At 35.6% G+C, this 23,279-nt stretch overlaps 1 protein-coding gene across 1 annotated transcript in view; it reads left to right on the plus strand.

The window, feature by feature from the left end:
- LOC124406506 (suppressor of lurcher protein 1) overlaps window positions 1–23,279 on the plus strand; it is a 334,769-nt gene that overhangs the window by 49,698 nt on the left and 261,792 nt on the right. The window lies entirely within an intron of this gene.

Genomic DNA, 23,279 nt, shown 5'->3' on the forward strand with positions numbered 1-23,279 from the left:
AATTTACAAGAGTCCAAGTTTCAAATTAAGGAGATCGCCTCCACCGCCAGCTAAAGAACAAACTCAGTCTGTCATATTTGGATGATATTTGCATATACCTGCAAAATTATTTTAAGGTAGCTTTTTCTGCATAGAGCTTTTATCGGTTTTGATAGTGGCATTTCCCTGATACGGCGATTTAAAAGAGTTGTTAATTTCAACCCTTCCTCGGCAATCGTATTTCCGCGCCTACCCTTCAGAAGTAATTTTTTTACTGTGCCATAAATTATTTGATATTTCTGGAGGTTAGATGTTGGATTTTTTTTTTATCGCAAAATTCAGAATTTTAACTAGAAATTTGAAATTGACATTTTTTTCTATTACATTGTCGGTGGTGGGTGGAAAATGAATATATCTTAACTCAATACTCAGCCAAAAATGGTTTCAACTGTGAATCATGGATTCTAATATTGCTAACTATTCACCCTACTTTTAATATCGTTGCGTAACATGGACATAACTATCATAATTCCAAAGCATCTACTGCAAAAGGATAAGATGAAATATTGGCGATAAGAATTTGTATATTACCTGGAAGAGCAGCGGCCATTGCATACAAGTTAATGCATACACTTGCGATAACGAGGATTACGGCGAACTTTGACATTTTGAGGTGATGTTTGTGAGTACCAAACTGATAGATGTAGTGCAAAATTTTTTCCTTATATACCATCTTCAAGTGCGCAACGCCTGTTCAGCTATAAAATTGTTTATTGCTTTATCACGCGAGAGATAAGTTTGCATTTTGCAGTATTGTTTTTCCCTAGACTTCAATAAACACATGTCAAAATCATAAATGAGTCAATTGACATAAGAAAATACGGAAATTTCTTAGCTACTCCAACGACTGCAAAAAGCATCTCAAGCATTAGAGTTTGGAACGGATTTGGGGTCGGCGAATTAGGGTTTACGAAAGTTGATGGCAGTTTATAAAGTAAAGAAAAGTCTATGGGATAAATTTGTGAAAAAACTATTAACATTAATTATGGTTTTCCATAAAAAAACCTGAATATGTAGGTTTCATTCAAATACATCCAGAGAACCAAGAACTGACCCCGTTAGTGTCAATTTTTGGGGGTCTTTTTTTACCCCCAGACGTTACCAAAACATTTCGTTATCTGCGTACCGCGAAGTCAAATCAAATTTTTGGTTGTATGAAAATAATATTTGGTCGGATGAATATTATCCCTGGAATCACGTTGCTGGGACAAAATTTTAGTCTTTGCGATCACTGAAAAATCCCTCATAGACATGAACCATCGATGTTCGAAATAAAATTTCAAATGAAAAAGTGCAAGTAAATTAATAGGAAATGATGCATATTGAAAATGAACCTGAATCGCCCGTTTTATGAGCGAAACTTAATTAGTTGAATTACATTCCTATCGACACTTGATAATTTTTTAATAGTTTTTAGAGATCACTCGCCTTCACAAGATCAGCAACAGTAAAGTGCGTCATTTATAAATATGTAGTTGTTTTACTTTACTGACATTGATTATTTTGATTTTTCCATACCGCATCTTGTTATTTAACCGTCATTTCACAACGTAGACGTCCTATTTTTTTATTTACTGTTCCAACAATTTTTCGTGTGCACGTTTATCTTTAGTGTTTTTGTTTAAATAGCGCGGACGACAGGACATATACGGGGCATTCCAGGAAGTATAGATCAAGATCGATCATTGATATTTTCTATTCGCTTCGAATTTTTTCCTGCAAAAGTACGGATCTAATATCAAAGAAAGATATTACAATTTTGAAAGCGCCTATTTTATAAAATCTGAAGAAATTCGGGAAGATTTACGAAAATGTGACAAAATTTTTGAGCCCTATCCGAAGATACAGATTTCATCACAGCCAAAATTGGATTTTAAAGATATTAAAAATACCAAAAATTATTCTTAGAATATATTTCTCATATGAAAGTGAAAAAAAAGTTCCTGGTAGCATGGATTGAAATAAATGTATTCACACAGTCACAAATAAATAAAATCTCAAAAATCGCAACACCAGCGCAACTAGTGGCAAAAATTATAACTATAAAAAAATATTGGCCATCTAAGTAAATAGCCATCTAAGTACACGAATTTAGCCGATGGTCTGTAATACTTTTTTCTACCCCAGGACTAGCACTTTCGCAGAAAAAAACTTGATACAAACTTCGTGGCCATGGTCCATACGTATGTGTATGATATACTCTGTAAATACATCTGGTATAAATTGAAATTGACATTTTCCAAATAAACAATTGTCAACTATTTAGTATTTTTTGACAAATGAAAATACAAAGTCTTCATTTGTGACAGACAGCTGTCATGCATCAGTCCAAATACAAACAAATCATCTGCAAACTGAATAAATAAACACATCTCAAGTTTCACAAACAACAGCTAAGATATAAAGGCAACCTCGGAATTTGGTTGACTACTCGAGTATTGTAAAGAGTCATATTAACGTCAGATTGCTTGACAGACTTCAGACTTCAGCTCAGAAATTTTTCAAATTGGAACGTTAAAAATGTAAAAACTGATGGTTTTTGAAGCAGAGTTATTTTTAAAAATGGCGAAATATTCAGCAAAATTTTTTTTCCGTCAATAAGAATCGCATAATAACGCTTTATCGTCGAAATATGTTTTTCTACGTGTAAAGTTCATTTAAAAATTTTTCCAAAACTTTCTCCAGACACTTAGACCTCTAACTTTTCATAAGACTTACAAGCGTTTTCGTATCAATTGCGGTTGAAATGCGTAATGATAAATGATGAAATGAAACATACTATACATTGCAAAACGTACACTGCACAGCTTCTGCATAAAATCGCGATCACTGAAGCTATCAACGTCGTGATTCAAAATTTCAAACACAACGAGACCGTGATGAGCGAAGTTTTCAATTATCCGGTGAAAAATGTATCGGAATCAATAGATGGCCTTTTTTTGTGCATTTAAAAATAGGCGAGGTTGTATTAAACTTATCTTGGCTTATTTCTTGAGTTTTGATGAGTCGGTCACGTTCATTTACTTTGAATTTTTCCACAGGGTTTGTCGAAATAACAATTAATAAAAAGGAATGATTCAAACAAGAACAATGATATCAACAATTCCTTTACTTTGCTTGGCTTGCTTAATAATATGATGTGTCGAGTTGAACGTTTGATGACCGACTAACTATACAGCTAGCGAATCTTTCCGCGTCGCCAGTGCCGTACACATATACATGCATAAATAAAACCAGGATGTAAGAATTCACATCAGGAACATCTGAGAATGTTAATAAATTAGCCTAATTTCTCTATAAATTTGATTGTTCGGTTGTAAGTACTTCAACACGCGAATTATTTTGCTGCAATTGTTGTAACATCTAGCTTGTACGCTTGTACACTCAATAATGAGAATAAACAGTTTTTCATATAACTGGTGAGAAATGTTTATTCACATACTTTTTCATGTAATGTACGGAAATAAAATAAAACGTCACAGTTTTTACTGACATTAATCCCCGTGAGGGCTGATAGGTAAGGAAAGAAATAATTGCTGGTCTTTGTAACAAATAACTCGTATACATCATCTTCAATAGAGTTTAATCAAAATTGAAGCAATGATATAAATTATCTGAAGAAATTTCAAGCACGCTTAAAACGGATATGCAATCCTTGTCTCAGGTGTTCTGCCAAAGTCATGCTGAAATAATGACAAAGGAAATATCTTATCCGCGTTGGAATCCTTAGTAATTCCGTAATTCATTAAGTTCCACCTCCATCTTGACTTCCACCTTCGACTCCATCTCCACAGTGACTTCCACCTCCATCTCCACCTACATTTCCATTCCCATTTCCATCTCCACTTTCATCTTGACCGCCACTTCCACCTTCACCGGGAAGTCCACCTAGAAATCCGCCTCCACCTTCACCTTCACTTGTTTCGTGACCTCCGCTTTCACCTCCATTCGGCTCTGGACCTCTATTTCCGCTTCCACTCTCACTTCCACCCCCGCCCCCACCCCAACCCCCACCCCAACCCCCACCTCTACCTCCACCTCCACCTCCACCTCTACCTATACCTCCACCTCCACCTCTACCTATACCTTCACCTCCACCTCCACCTCCACCTCCACCTTTACCTCCACCCCCACTCAGGAGTCCACCTAGAACTCCGCCTCCATCTTGAAGACCTATTTTTACGAGAACTCCGCCTCCATCTCGAAGTCCCATTTTGCTTAGAACTCCGCCTGCACCTTGTCAAATTTTTATGGCAGTTTTAGACATAACTATCATAATTCCAAAGTATCTACTACTAAAGGAAAAGACAAAATATTTACGACAGGAATTGTCATGTTACCTGGAGCAGCGGCGGCAATTTCATTCAACTGCATGCATAAACTCGCGATAACGAAGAATACGATTAACTTCGACATTTTTAGGTGATGTTGGTGAGTGCCAAACTAATGAATGTTGTGCAAATCTTCTTCTTATATACCATCTCGCAGTGCGCGATGCTCGTTCAGCCATGACATTGTTTATTGATTCAGCGCACCTGAAAAAAGTTTGCATTAACAGTATTCAATGAACATATGTGAAAATTGAGAATAAGTCGCTGTCGACACAACAGAATTTGATATGTCTTATTCCATTTCTGAAATACCATCTATTTTTGGCTACTCCTATAAAAGCAATTACCATTTCAATTCTAAAGTTTGGTACGGATTCGGGGTCGGTGAAATCGGTTTCAAAAATGTTGATGGCAGCTTATAAAGCCAATATAAAGCTGGAGCATGATTTTTGTGATTACTGTTGTGTTTTTAAGTTTTGCTGCGACGTTCTGTATCATTTCAGCAAACGTAGCTGTAATAGAATCGATTAGTTTTTGACGTAACGAAAAAAATAGCGCTAGTAGGCAAGCATGTAACATATTTCGGTATAAACGAAACGAAATTTGAGTGGTAGTTAACATTTTGTTCAATTTTTCAATATCGTATATGAATACGGTTACCGGTGATAGTACATATTTAAAAAGTTTAAACAAAAATGTCTCGCAAAATAACCCACAACAATAATATCATGAAACAAAATCCCCAGACGACAAAGTTTCATAAGACAAGATAACCGTCGACGAAAACATCTCACATCAAGACATTTCGTGGTGAATAAACACCGTCTGCATTGTATGCAGTTTGTATGCGTGTGTGGGATCAGCGAGGTTACTTGTTTCCTGTTGATTTTGTCTCGAGTTATTTTGTCGTTCAATATTGTTGTACCTAATTATTATATCGCAGGTAGCTGAGACGGTTATTTTATCGTTAAGATATACATATTCACGGTCAATACAGCGTTCTTAAGGGAACGCAAATGATTGTTTAATTAAATCAGTGAGTACTATTCCAAAATTCATTTTTTTAAATTTAATGCAATCCACTTTTCACCAAGCTCGATGTATCGAGTCCAAGATGGCCGGCAAGAACATCACGCTCATCTTTATTCTAAGACATCATTTCTGGAATGGTCATTTCGGTAATTTAGGTTTTTTTTATACATTTTCGTTCAATTCTAATTGCAAGTACAAACATACCGTTAAAACGTTATTTGTAATAAGATGAAATATAAGAATTCATTGTAACTTTCAACTTAATAAATGAAAATGTTCATTTGTCTTAAAAAACTCTAAGACTTGAGTTAAGTTGAATTTCAAAAAAATGTTCTGATTCATATACACGATTTTTGTTATTTGGAAAAATTCATGACTGGAGATGTTTCGTCCTTTCGGAAACACTGATATCGTTTCATGAACACCTGATCATGTACGGGAACGCAACCAAAAACAAATTATTGATAAAAAATGATAGATTTTTTTACCGAACATGTTGGAAAATTACAATTATATGGGCATTTCATAGAACACATAAGTATTTAACTGTTAAAAGTACATATATTTCTTCTAAAATGAATTTTGATGATGGAAATTGATAATTATTTATGTTACATAAGACTAGACTCTGCTATAGAGCCGAAATATACCCAATAACTGACGTGTTTTTCATTTTGAAATATTTAAAACACACATAGAACAGTAAATACATAAAAGAATAAGAATAATAGAAAAAAGACTGCGTTTTGCGATACTTTCGAAACGTACAGCGAAATGATCATTCGTTAGACTTGATTCAATTTATAAATAAAGCTCAGGCGAAAGTGTTAAGGTTTATTTTTTATTAAAGGAAAATAAGAACCAAAATCTGAGTTTATTGCGAAGATTAATCCACGCGTTCTCAGGTCAGTACTGAGCTTCAATGTTCATTTGACTTGATGTGGGATGTTATTTAATAATATAAGAGGAAATTGTTTATGTTACATAACTGCTGACAAATGTTTATTTACGTGCATTTCCATGTAATTTACGGAAAAAAACAAAATGATACAGTTTTTGTTTAGACTAGTCTCCGTAAGGACTAAAAGGTAATAATTCAAACTGATTGATACAAATAACTTACACACATCATCTTTGATGAAAATTTATGCGTAATAAATCAATAAAGAAATGAACGGAAAAAATTTCATGCACGCTCAAAATAGACGTGCAATCTCAGATTGTCCCAGATTTACTGTCAGATTTATACTTAAATAGTGATACAGAAAATGTTGCATCTGCGTTAGAATTCTCCATGTTTCCGTAATTCATGGATGCATGCCTTCACCTCCGTCTGCGTCTCTATTTGCATCTCCTATTATCAAAGAAATCAGAATTTGTTTAATTAATGGGAACAGCCATTGAAATATCAATTTATTCTACTATCGGACTTTTTGCAATTCAGTGAATTTTGTACTCAAAGTAAATTTGAAACACTATTGATTTCAGATAAAAACTGTGGCCTCCAGAATGCACACATGCAAATATTTATACTGATATAATTGACTACAAATTATTCAAGTTACTCAGTCCTCACATTGCGTCAACAGTTTACGTTGGAATTAAATGATGTAAAATAGGCTTTTCTACAGAAAAGGTTAGAATCATAACATCGAGAACGAGTCCTCAAGTAATAATCCATCAATATTATTATTGATATTAATATCTTCAAACCTTTTTTGCATACCTAATTCTGAGTCCATCAAATAACATCTTCAGTTTTCCTTGGCGACACAATGTTATTTCAGAACTTCCATTGGTCACCTGTCAGTATATTGACAATGACAATAAATGCATAACGAATCCCCTCTAACCGTTCTTCACGACTGTTGTGGAGGTTACAACACCATCTGAATCATCCATGTTTGCTTCTCCTTGCATCAGTAGTTGTTGGCGAGATGTTGGCAAAATTTTGGCTCTGTTTCGTTTCTTCAACTTTTTACTTCACACGCATCTTGGCCAATCATCTGTCTATTATTCTTCAGAATATTGCCGCGTTGTTCGTTGTTCACTGCTGGAGTTTCCTGAAAGTCAGTATTCGATTTCTCAAGTTTGAAAGATGAGAAAAAAAGAAAAAAAAATGCAAAGATACGTAAGGTTTCTAAAATTGTACATAACAGAACGACACAAAATAAATAGAATAAGACAAGTGTTGAGTCACCGTATATGTTTTTAATAACCACACATGAAAATATTAATGCAATTTTTTAACAATCTCGAAATTTTGTGGTTATTTGTCACAAATTATTTTACATTCAAAATAGGCGTTGTTATATTATAGACTTACCTCTTTTTAACTGATGATTAGTGATGAGTCGGTCACGTTTATTTTATTATAAATTTCGGTAGACTTTTTGGCCCTGATTCTACACCATGTGTCAAACGTGTGGATAGACTATAGTCTATACTAGTGACAATACAAGGCTCGGTGTCCCTCATGCTGTGTGATTCTCTTTCGACACTGCCAAACTATTAATTGGTTTTCGATGATTTATAACCCCTAACGTTTCCTGAAGATGAAATTCAGGAATAGATCGAGGCACGACTATTGGTGTTATCCAATAATGAAAAGACAAAGTTTTATCAAATAACAGGTTATTATTTATTGCTTACATATTTTTTTTGTTCAATTTACATAAGAAGATGAAATATTACAGTTTCTGCTGAGAATGCTCGTAAGAACTGAGACGTGAAGACACCAACGATCTCTGAGCTTTTCAGCAAATAACCGATCCACATCATCCTCAATGAAGTTGAATGAAAAATAAATTGATAAATATATAAACTGGAGAAATTTCAAGGATGCTTAAAGTTGACGTGCAATACTTGTCCCAGAATTTCCTCTCAGAGCCACACTTAAGCAAGGACAGAGTGAATGTTAGCTCTGCGGTAGAATTTCTAGTAATTCCGTGATTGATGCCATCTTATTAAGCTGCCACAACCGGAGCGATGGACACGGGCAATTGTCTAGCTGTATATAGAAAATGAACTCGGTCTGTAATATTTACGTGATAGTATCTGATCCCTGCAAAACTGTTCTATGGTCGCATTTTTTGCGTAGGGATTATACACGCCTTTTGCATAAATCATCACTTGTAGAAACTATCAGGGTAATTATTTCCAAACCTATCATCTTCGGACGGATTGGAATTCGCGTAATTCATGGAACAGCTATTTAAATGTCAATCTTACACCGCAATTTAACTTTATGTAATTTACCGGTAAAATACTAATGAATTGAACCATATTATGTTGTATGCGAGTAGCGATCTGATCTGTCATCAGTATTTTCTTATCGGATACTATATCCGATGTATAATCGAGGAGTGTGTTAAGTGTGAAAGTATAAATCAGAATTTGGACGATAAATTTTGGCGGGATTGTTTTTTTATCAAGATCACCGACGTTGGGTTTAGAATAATGGCTTGATTTCTATAGATCATAGATTCTAGCTAACTTCACCCTAAACTGACTGTTCACTTCAATTTTATCTCGTTATTTAACATGGAGATAATTATCAAAATTCGAAAATATCTGCAGCCGATTGCGAGAACATTTAATTCAGAAAGTAATGGATTGATCCGTATAGTAGAATCTGTATTAGCGATAAAAATTGTTATGTTACCTGGAGCAGCCGCGGCGATTGCATACAACTGAATGCATACACTCAGGATAACGAGGAATGATATTAGCTTTGACATCTTGAGGTGATGCTGGTAGGCGCCAAACTGATAGATCTAGTGTAAAATATTCTCTTTATATACCATCTTGAAGTGCGAGAGGCCTGTTTATCAATATCATTGTGTATTGATTCAGCAAGCCTGAAGAAAGTTTGCATTTCCAGTATTGCAAAATAGATATTAGATCGCAATTGATATATCGAGCTCGTTTTTCCGAGACTTCAATACACGTGTACAAATCGTAAATGAGTCAACCGATTCAACATAGTATAGCATGTTTCACTCGATTTTACTTATATAACAGTAAAAAGGACCTCAATTTTGAAATTTGTTAAATTTTTGGGATTGGTGAATTATGTTACAAGAAAGCTAATGTCAGTCTATGAAAGGTAAATAAAAAGCTACGGATCAAATCGATTAAAAGGAAAATTAGCGGCGACGAGGTTAGCTGGAAGGGAGCCGTGTTATTCTGGGGGGCCCAAAGACCCCGTAGAGCTGGTGATCCGTGGTGAGAATGCTCATTGCTAGTCGCAAACGAGACTTGAATTCCTAGCCATTAATATACTGTTCCTTCGTTATTTTTATTACTTATGACTTCCCAGAGGTTAAAACATCGGCTGAATTATCATTTTACCTTCCACCGGATCAGCAGCAGTCAAACGCGTGACTGACAGGAGTGTACTTACTTTTACTGTGTCGAAGTTGATTATTTACTTGTTTCCACATATCTTTGTTATTTGAACGTCATTTCACAATGTTTACGCTTCTTTTGTTCTTTACTGTTACAACATTTTTTTTTATAAAGTACATCTATGGGATACCGGAGCACGACGGCCCCCCAAGCCGCTAATGATTCTTGTAGCTTTTGAGTACCGGGTACAAGTTGTTTTAATCTATCCCGAGAAAATTCCTCAATTCTTGCCGTAATTGGAAAAAAAAATACATCGCACGACGGAAACCCTCCAAAAAATGTTAAAAACAAAATTTTGTTTCGGCAAATTTTTAAAGGGGGTTCGTCGTGCCCCGGTTTTCCTTACTTTTAGTATTTTTAATCGAATTCCATGGATGACGACATATATGCATGTGTGCAGCATACACTCTACTCACATTTGTCATGTATCCGAATTGATACTTTTCAAGTAAGCAATTCTTTCGTATCATATATTTTTCCGCGTATAAAGACAAACAGTCTTTACTTATCATGTAAAGTTATAATGTGTCAGCATAAATGCAAACAAATCATCTGCAAGCTGAATAACTGAACGTCTTTTACGTTTCATGACTAACAGTTAATGTTAGGATACAAGGGTAACCTCAGAACTCAGTTCACTGCTCAAGTGATGCAAAGATCGGTATCATCGACGAGGCATTGGTCGTGGCAAGTAGTTTTCTTTTCATCTCGTATGCTTTGGGTGACTGTAAGGTATGCAGAAGCATCTACAGGAGGACACACCCTGTTACCTTGACCCGCGTTGATAAACTTCAGACTTCGACTTGGAATGTCCTCTATCGAAGTCTAAGGCTTGAAATATTGAAAATATAAAACGTTGTTGTGCTTAAATTAGAGCAGTCTTGGTTTCGAAAGCAAGAAACAAAATTCGATTAGGTTCTCTTCGATTGAAATAACTTTAATATTTATAATCTTCATAATGAAAACATATTTTTCAAATAGAGCCTCCATTTTTGCAATGATTCCAAGAGACTACACAAAATTTTTTAATCTTTTCAAACGTATTCTATTGGGGGGATTCACCTCGACAGATTGAACCTAATCGTTGTGAAAAATGTGATGATTGAAAAAATGACGACTGGTGGTCTGAAAAGAACACGAAAAATTCGTTACATTTATTGTTATATCAGCACGAAGAAAACAAATTTTTTTTTTCCGTGCAGACGTCGGTTCAATGTGTGGAGAAAATTGTGATCTTGATTTAAAAAAAAAAAAAAATGAAGGCGATATATTACCGCGTTTTTGTCTTAATATACATACAACGCCCAAACTTGAGACGCTCGGTTGTCTTCAACGCTCAATGTCTGCCTTAATTATTGATATTTTTGAGAGTATTCGTCTCAATATCAACCACAGTACACTTTCGAGCTCTGGTTCTACGCCGTGTATCGAACCTACCGATACGTGATAGTCTATACTAGTGTCATAACAGCGCTTGCCTTGGCTCCTGCTACGTTCACACGAGTAGTCTTGTCGCTCAGATACACTTGGTCATTGCCAATGCGATTCCACGTACGACACATCCAGACTAATTAGTTTTCGATGGTTTATAATCGCTGAGGTTCTTTGTACATCCAACTTACGCATAGATCTGATTATGACATTCTTCGGTCAGAAGTACTTCTGAACTACTTGTTACAGAAATACTGTACTACTTGTCACACATGACTTGTAGGCTCGGCTTGGAATGTTATTTCATGATTATAGGACGTAGTTTTTGGTATATAGCCGGGGAAACGTGTTTATTCACATACTTTTATTGTTCATTTAAGGAAAAAATTAGAATGTTATAGTTTTTGCTGAGAATAGCCCCCGTAAGGACGGAAAGGTGAAGGTAGAAATAATTGCTGCTTTTTATAGGAAGTGACTTATACGCAGCATCTTCAATAAAATTAAACAGAAAATAAATCAATGAATAGATGGCCCAAAGAAATTTCAAGCACGCTTAAAACGAACATTAAATCCTTGTCGCAGATTTGCTTCTGGAGCTTTACTCCAACGATGACACAGGAGATGTTGGATCTGCATTGGAGTTTTCAGTATTTTCGTGATTTACGCAAATGTAGGGCTCAAAATATTCCCGAGTCCGCTCTGTTGATTTGGAGATGATCTCGAGACTGAAAAATGAACATAGTCTGTAATATTTTGATGATAGTTTCAGATACTTGTAAAACTGTTAAGTGGTTGCTTTTTCGGCATACTTCTTCAAAGTACACAACTTTTACATAGAATACTAGTAAGAAACAGTCGGGTATTTCAAAACCCGTTATCGTCAGTAATTCTGAATTAGCGTAATCAATCAAACAGCGATCGAAATATTAATTCCAAACTACAATTTCACTCTTTGTAGTTCTGCAGTGAATTATCAATGCCGTGCACCATTATGTTACTGCAATACCACATCACTGGAATATCTATATGCTTTGCTGTATTTGTAGTGAGGGTTTTCAAAGATGCGAGTAGTAATATAACATGTTATCAGTGTTTTTAATTGGATAATAATCAGGTAATATGTTGAATTGGTGTTTCTTGTAATGTGGATGTGATATTGATACATGAATAACGAATTTTCTCATCGCTATTTTCCTAATTTGACTTCTGAATGACGAATCTATTGTAGTCAGACTTCAATTGTCTATTCGGTTTATTAAGTATTCATAGTTTATAAGAATATTGTTAATTTCAACCCTTCCTCGGCAATCTAATTTCCGCACTTGTGCTTGGCGGAATCCGAAAAATACATGATAATTTAGAAGTACTTTTTGAAACGTGTGATAGATCATTTAATAGTCTTAGAGGTGAGATGTTGAATTTTTCTTTCATTATAAAAATCAGAATTAGAACGAAAATTTTGGGAATAGAAATTTTTTAATAATATTACGGAGCATGGATTGTAACTAAGGATGACTTTACCTAACACCTAGCCAAAAATGGTCCTGACTGGGAATCATAGATTCTCATAGTGCTACCAATGCGAACCCTAGCCTGTCATAACTATTTACAATTATCGTAATTCAAAAGTCTCTACTGCTGAAGGATAAGATCAAATATTCTCGACAAGAATTTTTATGTTACCTGAAGCAGAGGCGGCGATTGCATACAAGTGAATGCATACATTAGCGACAACGAGGAATACGATGAACTTCGACATGTTGAGAGTGATGGCGGTGAGTGCCGAACTGATGGATCTGGTGCAAAATTTTCTCCGTTTATATACTGTGTTGAAGTGTGCAACAGCAATTCAGCCAAGATATTGTTTATTGATTCATCACATCTGAAAAAAGTAGGCGTTTTTCAATATCTTATAAACATATGTAAAAATAATGAATGAGTCATTCGACGCAAGTAAATGTTTCACTGGATCGGTAAAATTGTACTCTAAATTTTGAGCTACTCCTATGAGAGCGTAAAGCACATCAATTTACAAGTTTGGTTCACATTTGGGGCGAGCGAAATAGGTTTCAAGAAGGTTTGTGGCAGTCTATGAAGTAAGAAACAATGTTGTGGCACAAATTTGTGTAAGGGCTGTCAAGAAGAAATGAGTTGTAGCGATCGATTAAGAGAAGGATAACTCAAAGCGAGGGTATTTTGAAAGGTGCTGTGTTATTCTCAGGGGTCCTTGGACCACCAAGGTGACTTCCAAGGTATCCAGAAGGGGTGCATCTTGGGACGTATATATACATGTATGCAGCATACACTCTACTCACATTTGTCATGTATTCGAATTGATACTTTTCAAGTAAACAATTGTTTCGTATCATGTATTTTTCCGGGTATAAAGACAAACAGTCTTTACTCATCATGTAAAGTTACAATGTGTCAGTATAAACGCAAACAAACCATCCGCAAGCTGAATAACTGAACGCCTTATACGTTTTATGACTAACAGTTAATGTTAGGATACAAAGGTAACCTCAGAACTCAATTCACTGCTCAAGTGTTGCAAAGATCGGTATCATCGACGAGGCATTGGTGGTGGCAAGTAGTTTTCTCTTCATCTCGTATTGCTTTGGGCGATTGTAAGGTATGCAGAAGCATCTACAGGAGGACACACCCTGTTACCTTGACCCGCATTGATAAACTTCAGACTTCGACTTGGGATATCCTCTATCGAAGTCTAAGGCTTGAAATATCGAAAATATAAAACGTTGTTCTGCTTAAATTAGAGCAGTCTTGGTTTCGAAAGCAAGAAATAAAATTTGATAAGGTTCTCTTCGGTTGAAATAAATTTAATATTTATAATCTTTATAATGAAAACATATTTTTCTACGTGTATCTATACTTCAGATTTTTTTCAAAAATTTTTCCATGCAGACACTTAGATCTTTAACTATAGCTCATCGAAAATTGCGTTCGTCCACGGTGACCTAGTGTGACAGTATCGTTAGAGAAAGAAGATGTTTCCTCCTAGGGTGAAGTTCTCTTGATAGTGGATGTACATGCCACTTTTTACTAAGTCGTAGTCGTGCCTGGTGTACGAATATATTAGTTGTGTCTAGGTGTGATGGCCACTAAAGTAAAAATAATCGATGCTTCGAATAATCGAGTCCAAAAAATAATTTAATATGCTCGATTAATCGGGAAAAAAGTTATTTTTGGTCAGTCTTAATGCACTTGAACCCCCGCAGGTCGCTGACAAGGGTGCAAAGACAGTGCGAACGCCTGGCAATGAGTATAACTCAACTGTCAAATGACGGAACCCGATTGGTAAACAGCCCATAGAAGTATCTGGAATAAGAAGAAAACTCTGGAAGTTAATAGAAGGTCGTAGAAACTGGTAGAAGGTGGTGAAAGCTTCTCAACGGAGATCGCTCTTGTCGACGCGCGTCCTTTCCAAAAACAAATACTTAATACCAGAAACAATGAGGAATAATAGCAATAGGAAAAAAACTGTATGCGCCAAAAGTAAAGCAATTTCAAACTCTACTAACTTCCGAATAATTAGTTAATATCTTGTTTCCGATTTGGCCATAAAAACATAGAAAACAACCAAACATTGCAGATATATATACTAGGGTTGCGCAAAAAAACCGACTATTTTTTTTTTTTTTTTTTCGAGTCTCGTGTGACAAAATGTTAGTTTTTGATGTTTTAAGAGCCCACTCCAAAGGCCAGTTCAAAAAAAAAAATTTTAAGAGGTCGCTCCACATTTTTTAAAACGTCAGAAATCGTCAAAAATCGATTTTTTCCATTTTTTTTCTCGTTACGGTATAATTTGATAGACAAAAAAAAAAATAAGCTTCCGAAAGTTTCAGTTCAAAATTTGAATTTTGAAAGGTCGCTCATAATTTTTTTTCAATTTTTTGGTGCATTTCTTTAGATCTTTTCGAGCGACCTTTTAATATTCATATTAAAATTTCATTAATTTTTTCTCTTTAATTTAGTCAGAAAGAATCGATAACAATACACCACGACATGAATTAAAAACCAAACAAAATACTGAAAATATAATTTTTTTAATTTGATTTTTGACGATTTTTGAGATTTTTTAAAATTTGGAGTGACCTCTTAAAATTTTTTTTTTTGAGCTGTCCTTTGGTGTGTAGGTACTCTTAAAACATCAAAAACTAACATTTTGTCACACGAGACTCAAAAAATAAAAATTGTCGTTTTTTTGCGCCACCCTAATATACATATACACTAATTATGGAGACCCAAAAATCTCCATGATGCACTGCATAAGCAAGGTAGTCCAGACCTCTTGAGTTCAAGAATCTCCTCCTGAATTTATGAAATGATAATAACAGTAAATTATTTCGAACATTCGATTGAAATCTTAGTAAATTATTTTAAAACAGGTGATATAAAAAAGTGTTTGTTTTTTAAACATTGTCTTTATTTTTTCCACAGGTTTTATACATTTGCGTTATTTCCTTTATTTTCTTATCCTCTTATTTTCTGTGTAAATAATTATTTCAGTTTCATTAAAGTAAAATAAAAAATAAGTGAAGTGTAATAATTATATACAAGTGTTAGTCTCAGTGGATCAATGTACCTTTTTCAGTATTAACTTTCCGATTACTTACGCACTAACAACCAAAGCCAACGGGTACATAACATTGCATGCACTGCTTCCTTTATTGTAAAGTTGACACTCGTTCGGCAATTTATGATCGCCTAAACTGACAGCATAAAAAAAGATCGCTCATATGGATATCCATTACGTGATTGATAGACGGTAGAGACTCCTGCGACCAATTGCGTATACTCGTAAAATGATTATATTACAAGATTATAGATCCTAGATATACGAAAATTGTTATCAACATGTTTGTGCATTCGTTATCACTCCCACGCACAAGGCTTGGACTGGATTGAATGGAATTCAGCATTGGGTAACAACGCTGGGCCAGCTTTTGGCGAAGAACGATAAACTAGCATTAATTATTGGTATATTGGATACTTGTTATTGGGTTGATGCGGAAATCTTAGCAATGGGTATGACAAAATCAAGGACATTTTTTATATTCAAGTAACATTGTTTCAAAGGGTGAAATTACCCGTTTTGACAGCTTCTTCTGATATGGTAGTCATCGTAGATAAAAGATGCATAAGAGCTTTCACGTGTTATGAAGTGAATAAAGTGGCCACGTCCACCCATACTATTATCTAATCTTTTAATTTCGTTGCCTTTTCATTCCCTTAATTAGCTCACGAACCAGTTTATTTTCTCTGTACCCCTTACAGATAGTTACAATATTTATCGAGACATAGGTTATGCATTCTGCGGTGTATTCATGATACTTGAAGCCCACAATCTGAGTTTAGCCATCAGTGATGGAACTTCAGCTGCAGGCTCTGCAGCTTCTTCGACAAAAGAATCTGTTGGAGAAGTTGGAAATTCGTCGCTGCTTGTGTTCACAATACTATTCTGTTCGAGGTAATCGCGTTCACACGAGTAGTCTTGTCGCCCAGATACACTTGGCCATTGCCAATGCGATTTCACGTACGACACCTCCAGACAAATTAGTTTTCGATGGTTTATAATCGCTGAGGTTCCTTAGATATCCAACTTACGCATAGATCTAATTATGATATTCTTCGGTTGGAAGTACTTCTGAATGATGATTATTTTCCTGTTATTCTTGTCACTGACTGATGACTTGTAGGCTCGATTTGAAATGTTATTTAATGATAATAGGACACGGTTTTTGGTATATAGCTGGTAAAAAGTGTTTATTCACATACTTTTTCAAGTCGTTAAAGAAAAAAATTAGAATGTTGTAGTTTTTGCTGAGAATAGTCCCCGTAAGGACGGAAAGGTTAAGGTAGAAATAATTGCTGATTTTCCACACGCATCATCTTTAATAAAGTTGAACGAAAAATAAATCAATGAATAGATGGACCAAAGAAATTTCAAGCACGCTTAAAACGGACATTAAATCCTTGTCGCAGATTTGCTTCTGGCGCTTTACTCCAACGATGACACAGGAGATGTTGGATCTGCATTGGAGTTTTCAGTATTTTCGTGATTTAGGTAAGCTGGGACAACGCACTCCCGACTCCGCTCGTTGGAATTGAGCCCCCGCCTGAAAAATGAACCTAGTCTGTAATATTTTCATGACAGTTCAGATACCTGCAAAACTGTTGAGTGGTCGCTTTTTCGGCATTCTTCTTCAAAGTACACAACTTTTACCTACAATACTAGCGAGAAACAGTCATGTATTCCAAAACCCGTTATCGTCAGTAATTCAGAATTTGTGTAATCAATCAAACAGCGATCGAAATATTAATTTCAAACTACAATTGCACTCTTTGTAGTTTTGCAGTGAAATATCAATGCCGTGCAGCATTATGTTACCGCAGTACCACATCACTGGAATGTCTATGCTTTGCTGTATTTGTTGTGAGAGTTTTCAGAGATGCGAGTAGTTATATAACATGTTACCGGTGTTTTTTAATTGGATAACAATCAGGTAATATGTTAATTGGTGATTCCTGTAATGTTGATGCGATATTAATACATGAATAACGAATTTTCTCCATCGCTATGTCTCTAATTTGACATCTGAATGACGAATGTATTATAGTGAGACTTCGATTGTCTATACGGTTTCAATAGTGACGTTTTCCTGATGCGGCGATTATGAGAGTATTGTTAATTTCAACCCTTCCTCGGCAATCTAATTTCCGCACCTGTGCTTGGCGGAATCCGAAAAATACATAATAATGTAGAAGTACTTTTTCGAACGTGTGATAGACCATTCAATAGTCTTAGAGGTGAAATGTTGAATTTTTCTTCCAAAATAAAAATCAGAATTGGGACGAAAACTTTGGGAATAGAAATTTTTCAATTAGATTACGGATCGTGGATTGTAAATAAGGATAACTTTACCTAACAGCTAGCCAAAAATGGCCCTGACTAGGAATCACAGATTCTCATAGTGCTCAATGCAAACCCTAGCCTGTCATAACTATTTACAATTATCGTAATTCGAAAGTCTCTACTGCTGAAGGATAAGATCAAATATTCTCGACAAAAATTGTTATGTTACCTGGAGCAGCGGCGGCGATTGCATACAAGTGAATGCATACACTTGCGACAATGAAGAATACGATGAACTTCGACATGTTGAGGTGATGGCGCTGAGTGCTGAACTGATGGATCTGGTGCAAAATTTTCTCTTTTTATATACTGTGTTGAAGTGTGCAACAGCAATTCAGCTAAAATATTGTTTATTGATTCATCACATCTGAAAAAACTCTGCGTTTTTCAATATTTGATAAACATATGTAAAAATCATAAGTGAGTCATTCGACGCAAGTAAATTCGGAATGTTTCACTTGATCGATGAAATTTTACTCTAAATTTTGAGCTACTCCTATGAGAGCGTAAAGCATATCAATTCACAAGTTTAGTTCACATTTGGGGCGAGCGAAATAGGTTTCAAGAAAGTTTGTGGCAGTCTAAGAAGTAAGAAACAATGTTGTGCCACAATTTTGTGTAATGGCTGTCAGCAAAAAATAGTCACTTAGAACAGCTAGAGAAGGAAAGATGAGTTGTGGCGATCGATTACGAGAAGGATAACTCAAAGCGAGGGTATTTTGAAAGGTGCTGTGTTATTCTCAGGGGTCCTTGGACCACCAAGGTGACTTCCAAGGTATCCAGAAGGGGTGCATCTGGGGACGTATATATACATGTATGCAGCATACACTCTACTCACATTTGTCATGTATTCGAATTGATACTTTTCAAGTAAACAATTCTTTCTTATCATATATTTTTCCGGGTATAAAGACAAACAGTCTTTACTCATCATGTAAAGTTACAATGTGTCAGTATAAACGCAAACAAACCATCCGCAAGCTGAATAACTGAACGCCTTATACGTTTCATGACTAACAGTTAATGTTAGGATACAAAAGTAACCTGAGAACTCAATTCACTGCTCAAGTGTTGCAAAGATCGGTATCATCGACGAGGCATTGGTGGTGGCAAGTAGTTTTCTCTTCATCTCGTATTGCTTTGGGCGATTGTAAGGTATGCAGAAGCATCTACAGGAGGACACACCCTGTTACCTTGACCCGCATTGATAAACTTCAGACTTCGACTTTGAGTATCCTCTATCGAAATCTAACGCTTGAAATATTGAAAATATAAAACGTTGTTGTGCTTAAATTAGAGCAGTCTTGGTTTCGAAAGCAAGAGATAAAATTCGATAAGGTTCTCTTCGGTTGAAATAAATTTAATATTTATAATCTTTATAATGAAAACATATTTTTCTACGTGTATCTATACTTCAGATTTTTTTCAAAAATTTCTCCATGCAGACACTTAGATCTTCAACTATAGCTCATCAAAAATTGCGTTGGTCCACGGTGATCTAGTGTGACAGTATCGTTAGAGAAAGAAGGTATTTTAATTTCGTTGCCTCTTCATTCCCTTAATTAGCTCACGAACCTGTCTATTTTCTCTGTACCCCTTACAGATAGTTACAATATTTATCGAGACATAGGTTATGCATTCTGCGGTGTATTCATGATACTTGAAGCCCACAATCTAAGTTTAGCCATCAGTGATGGAACTTCAGCTGCTGGCTCTGCAGCTTCATCGACAAAAGAATCTGTCGAAGAAGTTGGAAATTCATCACTGCTTGTGTTCACAATACTATTCTGCTCGAGGTAATCGCTTTCACACAAGTAGTCTTGTCGCTCAGATACACTTGGCCATTGCCAATGCGATTTCACGTACGACACCTCCAGACAAATTGGTTTTCGATGGTTTATAATCGCTGAGGTTCCTTGTACATTCAACTTACGCGTAGATCTGATTATGATATTCTTCGGTTAGAAGTACTTCTGAACGATCATTATTTTCCTGTTATACTTGTCACACATGACTTGTAGGCTCGACTTGGAATGTTATTCAATGATAATAGGACATGGTTTTTGGTATATAGCTTGTGAAACGTGTTTATTCAGATACTTTTTCAGGTCATTTGAGAAAAAAATTAGAATGTTGTAGTTTTTGCTGAGAATAGCCCCCCTAAGGACGGAAAGGTGAAGGTAGAAATAAATGCTGCTTTTCATAGGAAGTGACTGATACGCATCATCTTTAATAAAGTTGAACGAAAAATAAATCAATGAATAGATGGATTAAAGAAATTTCAAGCACACTTAAAACGGACATTAAATCCTTGTCGCAGATTTGCTTCTGGAGCTTTACTCCAACGATGACACAGGAGATGTTGGATCTGCATTGGAGTTTTCAGTATTTTCGTGATTTATATAAACTTGTTGACCATACTCTCGACTCCGCTCATTGACGACGCACTTGAGGCCGCAGATGAGTTCGTCTCTGAAAAATGAACCTAGTCTGTAATATTTTGATGATAGTTTCAGATACCTGTAAAACTGTTGAGTGGTCGCTTTTTCGGCATACTTCTTCAAAGTACACAATTTTTACATAGAATACTACTGAGAAACAGTCATGTATTCCAAAACCCGTTATCGTCAGTAATTCAGAATTTGCGTCATCAATGAAACAGCGATCGAAATATTAATTCCAAACTACAGTTACATTCTTTGTAGTTCTGCAGCGAAATATCAATGCCGTGCACCATTATGTTACCGCAGTACCACATCACTGGAATATCTATGTTTTGCTGTATTTGTAGTGAGGGTTTCCAGAGATGCGAGTAGTAATATAACATGTTATCAGTGTTTTTTAATCGGATAATAATCAGGTAATATGTTAAATTGGTGTTTCTTGTAATGTGAATGTGATATTTATACATAAATAACGAATTTTATCCATCGCTATTTTCCTAATTTGACTTCTGAATGACGGATGTATTATAGTGAGACTTCGCTTGTCTATACGATTTCAATAGTGACGTTTTCCTAATGCAGCGATTATAAGAGTATTGTCAATTTCAACCCTTCCTCGGCAATCTAATTTCCGCACCTGTGCTTGGCGGAAACCGAAAAATACGTAATAATTTATAAGTACTTTTTGAAACGTGTGATAGATCATTCAATAGTCATGGAGGTAAGGTGTTGAATTTTTCTTTCATAATAAAAATCAGAATTGGGACGAAAACTTTGGGAATAGAAATTTTTCAATTACATTACGGAGCGTGGATTGTAAATAAGCATAACTTCACCTAACACCTAGCCAAAAATGGTCCTGACAGGGATCATAGATTCTCATAGTGCTACCAATGCGAACCCTAGCCTGTCATAACTATTTACAATTATCGTAATTCAAAAGTCTCTACTGCTGAAGAATAAGATCAAATATTTTCGAAAAACTTGTTATGTTACCTGCAGCAGCGGCAGCGATTGCATACAAGTGAATGCATACACTTGCGACAACGAGGAACACGATGAACTTCGACATGTTGAGGGTGATGGCGGTGAGTGCTGAACTGATGGATCTGGTGCAAAATTTTCTCCTTTTATATACCGTGTTGAAGTGCGCAACAGCAAAATATTTGGCAATTCAGCCAAAATATTTTTTATTGATTCATGACATCTGAAAAAAGTCTGCGTTTTTCAATATCTTATAAACATATGTAAAAATAATAAATGAGTTATTCGACGCAAGTAAATTCGGAATGTTTTACTGGATTGGTGAAATTTTACTCTCAATTTTGAGCTACTCCTATGAGAGCGTAAAGCATATCAATTTACAAGTTTGGTTCACATTTGGGGTGAGCGAAATAGGTTTCAAGAAGGTTTGTGGTAGTCTATGAAGTAAGAAACAATGTTGTGGCACAAATTTGTGTGATGGCTGTCAACAAGAAATGAGTTGTGGCGATTGATTAAGAGAAGGATAACTCAAAGCGAGGGTATTTTGAAAGGTGCTGTGTTATTCTCAGGGGTCCTTGGACCACCAAGGTGGCTTCCAAGCTATCCAGAAGGGATGCATCTTGTAAAGTATAGCCGGGAATAGCTCTCACACAATTGGTCACGGGTTTTGGCATGGTTATCAAAGGACTGTGAAATCTGCAACTCTGTCAAGGAACTTTACATAGGTTAACCCCTCCGAGTTCAATCTAGTTAATAGATATCTTGTAGCGCATCGAAAACTGAGAGAAACGCATTTTTTTCATCTGCAAATAAAAAGTTTGAAGTAGATAAAAATTACCTAGAATGATAGGCACCTGCAATTTCGTGGTCTCTTGGTTTCGGATACAAGCGCCTGATGTGCTGAAGTGAAGCTGGTACTGAAATGTTAAATTTATCAATAGAAACGTTTCAACGTTCGTTGAGTGTTAATTAATGTCTAAGAACTAATCAATTTTGTTTCTTCTCTTAACTCGATGTGAATTTTAGTTTACATTAAACTACAATGTCATATAAATTTCTTGTGCCAAGGCCACGACAGTGTTCGTGCCGATGTCGAGCCAGCATTGGGCCAGCCATAGCATAAAAAACTTGGTTTTCGGCACTGGCCCAATTCTAGGACATATTTCCAGTGACGGCATGAAATCACGAGGGTGTTGAGTTTAATACTGCCACCGTTTATTGTTGAAGTTTTCCATTTTTCATCAAAGTCATTGACTAGACGTTATTTACATTACTTAGTTTCAACTTACATGAATAGTATGTTTTGAAATTGAGTTATGTAATATATTTTTTTCATAGAGAACATCAGAAACTGGGGTACTAATCCATTGACAACAGGTGTAACATAAGGCAAAGTGATATTGAACGTTGCGCACCTTTTTGTAAACTCCATACATGTTCTTTAGAATAACATCTTTAATTTTCCTTTGCAGCACAATGTTATCTCAATCACCGACTTATTTAAAAATTTTTGTGGGACTTTACGCAACAAATAGCGCTCGTGACCGAGCATATAAGATACTTTGCTGCAGTAGATGGCTGCCAAGTGTTTTTTTTTTATCGTCAAAATTGGAATAATGACTCATCTAGCATTGATTCGAGCAAATTATCAGGAAGATAAATTCCTAAACATTT

Source organism: Diprion similis, chromosome 1, assembly GCF_021155765.1.
Source record: "Diprion similis isolate iyDipSimi1 chromosome 1, iyDipSimi1.1, whole genome shotgun sequence".
NCBI classification, from domain to species: Eukaryota; Metazoa; Arthropoda; class Insecta; order Hymenoptera; family Diprionidae; genus Diprion; species Diprion similis.